General features: G+C 33.1%; 1 long non-coding RNA gene across 1 annotated transcript; it reads right to left on the bottom strand.

Moving 5' to 3' along the window:
• Window positions 1-4750: 4750 nt before the first annotated feature.
• Window positions 4751-6241, bottom strand: LOC128214823 (uncharacterized). The gene is made up of 3 exons (XR_008257979.1): window positions 5980-6241; window positions 5238-5639; window positions 4751-5007 (listed from the first exon to the last, which is right to left on the bottom strand). It is a non-coding gene; the product is annotated as an uncharacterized LOC128214823 (long non-coding RNA).
• Window positions 6242-6534: the final 293 nt, after the last annotated feature.

Below are 6534 nucleotides of genomic sequence, written 5' to 3'. Positions count from 1 at the left end.
TCAGTGGTAAAACTAATACTGATGGTTATGCTTTCAATAATTTGTATAAGTTGTAGACTTAGATAATAATAGGATGGTGCTTTATTTCATTACATATTACAAGGGTTCATGCGTTTGTCGTGCCGAATTGTATTTGTATTACTCATTTTCAATGATCCAACCTAATGCACAACGCATAAGGAGATTGAATGAATTATGGCTGTGACAATCCTAAAATCCGATTGTGTTTACATGAAGAGTGTAGAGGCTTGGCTGCTAAATATAATTATTACCACCGATGCTCTTTTATTTTGAAGGCCAAACTGGTTAGCAGATAATGGTCATTGCAATGATTACCATTTGTAGATAAGCATATATTTTAATTAACTCATATGAAATGAGATCGAAAACAATGTATTTTTCATATGAAGAAACCTGTTATTTTGCGATTTTCTGATATCGCAAAAAGGGGGGAGGATTGGGCTAAAAAATAAAAAATAAAAAGAAAGAAAATGCCCATAAAAGGATTTAAATAAAAGAAAAGAGACAAACTGGCTTTCTAAAATGTATTATATAAGATGATTATAAAAGAAAAGCCCATTTTTGCAAATGGACATTTAGCTTATCTTTCATAATAGCTATTTCACGTTCGATATTGATTCGAATATATAAGTATTTTTCAAAATTTCGGAAGTAAGGAATTGTTTCTCTGTTTTTTGAACAGAAAATGTAGTATTTTAGAAGTATAACTATGAAGTTAATGCAGCTATAGTTTATTTCAACTTTTATTCCTAATAAAACATTTTTTTAAATTTAGTTAGATTCTAATATTTTTTGAGTGGAGAAAGCGTTTCAATTCATTCCACAGGTCTTGTATGATATAACACTCCCAGAACATGTGGTTTATTGTTTCCTCAAAGCTGGAACACAAGTTGCATAAACTCGAATTGGATAATTTGCATTTCAAAAGATATTTATTTGTTGATATAATTTCTGTTAATTATCTTAAACTGAAAGGCTCGTATACATGTGTCGATTGTTGCTATATATGGCAGTGAATATACTTCCTTCCAATTAAGTGTTTCGTTTAAAGACTTTTCCCATATATGTTTATGTTTTTTTCAATAGTGTTATTTTGAATATGTTTATTATACAGAAACTGTGTGATCTTTTTTTGGGTCTTAATTTTTTCCAACATCGAATTTTTTTCATCCAAAGTAATATCTGATATTTTTAGTTCATTTTTCAAATGTTGCGGTATATTATTGTAAAATTGTAGATACTTTAAATAGTCAATATTGGGGATTTCGTAAAGAAGTTGCATGTTATCAAATGAATAAAACTTCTTAAATCTAAATGCGAAGATATGTTCGAGATTGAGCATCCCCTTGTCGTGCCATTCTGTATAATATATTGTTTCATTATTACATTTTAATTCAGAGTTGTTCCAAATTATGACTTTTCTTATGTGTGTGTTGGCTTGTTTCTTTTTAAACATGTTCCAAGATGTAAGGATGTTTTGAAAAAAAATGTTTTGACCACATAAAAATTTGATATCGTTTTCATACAGATTACAATCAAATATGATATTTCCACCCTTTTTATAAAGTATTTTATTAAAAAATATTTTCCATTTCCCATAATTACTATCATCAATTAATCTTTTAATCCAGCTTGATTTAATAGCTTGTATAAATATTTTTAAATTCGGGATACCTAATCCCCCATTTTCACGGGAGAGGTATAGCTGTTCTCTTTTACTTTTGTCAGGTTTATTATCCCATATAAAAGCAAAAATATATTTTGTTATCTCGTTTATCAGTTGACCAGGAGGATTTGGTAACACAGTAAAAGGAAAAAATAGCTTAGGTAGGGCGAATGTTTTGACTAAATTAACTTTTCCAAAAAGGGTTAATTTTCTAAGTTGCCATTGTTTAAGACATTTGTTAAATTCCTGTTATTTTGATATAATATTGTTGGCAAAAAAAGAATCTCTATTATTGGAAAATATTATTCCAAGTGCTTTTGCAAATGTTGAGGTCCAGGTAAAACGACTTCCTTTACTAAAATGTATATTTTTTCCATTCACCTACCTTAATCTTGAGGTCAATGGTTACTTTGTTATGGCAAAAAGCTTCTAAGTTATGGCAACAAACTTCTTAGTTGTGGCAACATTATAAATAAAGTGTTGCGGATATCGCCTCTCTGCAACATTAATTTTAGACGAGTTTGCCTGTGGTAAAATCAAATACGCTTTGATGCTTTTTGTATTGTATCATTTGCCTATTATCCTTGAAAAACCAGAACATGTTTACTGAACATTAGCTCCATAATAGAATCCTGAGTCATAGGTTCTCGTCGAATGAGAAAATTGTAACGCAGATCTGAAGTACTCCGAGTGTTCGTCTTAATCATTTTATGGCGAGTTGGGTGTCATTTTACAGATTTGACGTCCTGTTAAGCTTTGTTCTGGTCGCGTGTTTGCAAGATGAATCTGTCTTAAACATCAGTTGGATATCATTATGGTCAATTTAATTCATTTAGTAAAATTATCGCTAGATCTCGTCTTCCCCAATTTGGGTCATTAGGGAAGCTGGTATTTTTCGAAGAAGCCATCGAAATTTAAGTTAATTATGTGTTCCTGCCATACTGTTTTCGAAATATTTGCTGTTAAACGCTTGTAAATTATTTAAATGTCAACAATTTAGGTAAGTTTTATGTCCATGCAAGCTATGTGATTTTAATTGATATTAAACGTTAAAATGAATCCTTGGAAATGTCAAAGATGAAAATGCAATTTATTAATTTTTCAAGGTATGTTAATATTTAATTTTAAACGCATACAATTATTTGACAAACAAACTTTCAAAAACTATGTTTTCTAATCACACCATACAAAGAAACAAACATATGCAAAAGGGTTAGACTTTTATAGTATTTCGAGTCGTTAATTTACTGTTTTGCTCTGCAAAGAACCCACTACGACGCAAAGATATTTTTTCAACATTTCCCTCAAAACAGATGCAATTAAGTCAATAGAAGATTGGCAGCATAATGCCCTTGGGCATCGCGAACTTATATGGCAGGAAAAACGGCATTCTTTTAATTCCTTGCTTATCAATCAACGCTAGGAAAATCGGTACTTGCGTTTATGTTACTTGTCATAGATAAACAATGTGATATCAATATCGTTAAAATAATTTATTTCATTGTTAATGATTTAATTATTATTTTCAAGTGGACTGCTTTGCCTCCAAAAGAAGGATTGTTTGGAGAAAATATTGCCTATAATCGCCGTGCCTTTTTTACTCGTTTCATCTTTTCCCATAAAAGAATTGCTGTGTGAGAACACCCTCTGAACTTGTTCAAGAAAGTTATAATTAATAATTGACCTTACGACAGGATTTGATTGACAGGTCCTATCAGCCAATCAGAATACAGGGCTGATAAGCCGTGTTGCTATCCGCCATTTTGTCCGTCAAACTGACCAGAGTCCGTCATATACATGCGCTGGCAATTCCTCGCCTTTTTAAGTATTATGGTAAAAAGGTGTTGTCATGGCACTTGTAATTCGGATACAAGGTAGCTAGGCCGACTAAAGATGGCTTCCAATTCGTTCCGTATTCGAAACCAGCGAGTTATTTAGAAAAATGAAAGTGCTGTATCAGACTCTGTGGAAGACCTCATCAACAGCTGAACTTGGAAATTTTGAAAGATCGTTCAAAGGCGAAACATCTATAAGTCTGTACAAAAGTATTTTTTGAACAAAACTACTTATTTCAATCCGCTCAAAATTTATTTAATACTGAAATTGTCCGTGCATGACCTAAATAAGTGTTACTATTTTTAAACTATAAACATCGTACATTTATGCTTTGGCTTGTGTTGTCAAATCGGCATTAATGGCCATTTAATATCAGGTTCAACATGGACACGATTGATTTCATTCAAGAAAGAGGTATTTTTGTTGATACCGTTATGTAGTTTTTATAAACTGCTTTGCTTTCAAAGTAAATCAGGAAATATCGTACAACTAAATTTTTGTCCGAACCATCGCATGCTTCCGAATCTCATCTACTCGTATGGTTCCTATGTAAACAATGGCTTTTGTAGCTGTCATTCCGACACATTTCATAGATTTCTTATTTTCATATCAGCACTTTGTCGACGGAAAAATCCAATCAAGAAACCCTGTCCCTCAAGCAGCTACTGTATTTGACCAGCTCACACCAGCTAGGCCTCCTCCAAAACTCAGATAAATATTTGAGCCACCAAAAAACGAGAACAGATCGGTCTGAATCGTTAAGGTTTTATTTTCTGTATAAAACAATTTATTTCACTGTACATTTAAATCAATTATTATGTTCATTAGAACTTGATTCTGCCAAACATGTGCTGTCAAGACTTATTATGAATAAAGAACAAGTCAAACATGTACATATTTTCATTGTTATTCTTATATTTTGGGCCATTTACGTAAATCTACAATATTTAATGATAGTTCATCCAATGTTCACAGTCCGGATCACATGCACACTCGATTAACAGTATTCTTAAAGTTGCACTCTCACAGAATTCTAGTTTGACACTTTTTGTCTCAGAATCGGCTTATTTTGGCATTCTTTAAATTAAGACCTAATATATAAATCACAAAGCAAACTTCTCCGAGCCAAAATATGATAAATGCAATCGAATCCTGTGTAAGTTGTCAAAGTGATCAATCTGTGAAAGTGCAGCTTTAACAGTGAAAAAATAACTTCTGCTAATGCTATATATTTTAAAATATATTTGCCATTGCAATAAAGAGATATTCACCTACAATATCATACATAAACACCAAAGAAATATCAAAGTTTAAGTAATGTTTGCAAAACAACAATGTATTTAATAAATCTGATATTAAATATGCAACAACTGGTGTTATACTCCAGAACTGAAGCTAACATCATAGAGGTACATCCTTCCAAGAATCCATCAAAACAACATGCTGAACAACTTCAAGAACTCTCTTCAAAAGACCATACTTTCCTGAAATAAATAAATTTAAAAAGATGCCAATATTAAAATAAATCAGTTACATGTATTGCTAAATATTTTAATACTAGCTGTAAATGCTACTGCCTTTGATGTTTGCTTTCTACATGTACAGATAATAGCTAATGTTTTGTGGTTGTTGTTTTTCTCTGGACAAATAGTCCATTACTTTTGTACAGCAAAGTAAAACTAAATGTTATAAAAAGCTTTAAAATAGGTCCTACCGATTATTTGTAAAACTTGTCATCACTGGTTTTCTCTTGCGTTTGACATTGCCTGGACTGGTAAATATCATGTGTGTGTGGGGGGGGCGGTTTCCGGTCTTATGCTAGGTCCCCTGTGGCGGTAGGCTTGTTGAAGACAATAATAAGGGGACTTCCTTATCTCCATCAATCAGAATACTTTAATGGTGTCAACGGTAAATAGCAGGAGACCCTCCACCAGCCTTAACCGGTAAATGGGGGGAGGGTAGTGTGTGTGGGTTAGAACCAGCTGCCCGGTCAGCTTAGTTGGTTAGAGCGCCGGGCTAGTGTTCTTGTGGTTGTGAGTTCGAGCCCCACACCGGGTGCACTTTTCCTCCCAGGTCTACTTTTACAGCCAGAGTGTGTGAACATGTTCCACAATTTCTGTAAGAACAAAAATCAAAGCATGTGAATGTTTGAGCAATGCAAAAGTTACAGATTGGTATCACCCACGATTGTCACTTGTCAACTATTACATTATTATTCATAAGGGGAGTGTTCAATCTCTTAGAACTGTAACTTTTTATGCATAACCCCAATAAACCATTTCTGCTCATACTATAGAATACAAGGTTATATTGTATAGCTGGCATGTAACTGTTATTTAATGTCACTTCCGGTTCCCCATTCGGGCCATTTATGATTTACTCATATTGTGCGATGATTTAATCTTTGTTTCAACAATACTGTAAGAAGGACCGGTGTTATTAAAAGTTAAACTTACCCTTGTTTGCATTTACAGTATGCGTCACACACACGCTTTTCCTTTTTATCGATGTCAATGTTGACAACATGGCGGCTATCCGATTTTCTCTGACTTGGATAGATTTCACCCCGTAAATGTTAGATATCGTCATTTTCTAAAGATATATCGAGTCTTCCGATGTAGCAACCAGTTACAAATTCCTTTGACTTCTATTTTTTTCGCATTGTAATGTCACATTTATGATAATTTGTCAGGAATATCGGAAAGCGAAACGACGCGAGACGCCTTTACTTCCTCGTTTGTTTGACGGACATAGACAGAGTTCGCTCCCTTGATATCAGGGGGCGTGGCTTAGAAGCCGCTGTCGTAAGGTCAATTGTATATTGTTTTCTTCAGCATTTTTTTCACATTAGAAAAAAGAGTATATGTTGCATTTTAACATATGCAGAACATATTCCATTTTATATTTTGCTATGTCAATAACTCCATTGTGCTTTTTACGATCTATTGTAATTTGTAATAAGCCATTTATCTTAAGCTGATGAAAATTTGCAATAATACTGTGTTAAAAAT

This window comes from Mya arenaria, chromosome 13 (genome assembly GCF_026914265.1).
Source record: "Mya arenaria isolate MELC-2E11 chromosome 13, ASM2691426v1".
In the NCBI taxonomy this organism is placed as follows: Eukaryota; Metazoa; Mollusca; class Bivalvia; order Myida; family Myidae; genus Mya; species Mya arenaria.
This window is presented reverse-complemented; position numbering and strand designations above follow the sequence as displayed.